The following is a 225-nucleotide window of genomic DNA, read 5'->3' on the forward strand; positions in this document are numbered from 1 at the left end:
ATGAAATGTACTCACCGATCGCAAATGTATTTTCTATTTTTTTTCTTGCTCAACTGTGAGCTCACGAGCCGGGATAATCTTTAATCCAGGCGAAGTGTCCTGTGTTGTGATCTCGAGGATCCAAAATATGTAGCAAGTTGACATGCTTTTCTCTCTTTTTGTCGCTGAGACGTATTGGAACAATGGCTTCGTTCTTTTCTCCCATGATGCCGTATACATTGATGG

Source organism: Odontomachus brunneus, unplaced genomic scaffold, assembly GCF_010583005.1.
Source record: "Odontomachus brunneus isolate Ranch 3 - 2012 unplaced genomic scaffold, Obru_v1 Obru_scaffold_146, whole genome shotgun sequence".
Classification (NCBI taxonomy): Eukaryota; Metazoa; Arthropoda; class Insecta; order Hymenoptera; family Formicidae; genus Odontomachus; species Odontomachus brunneus.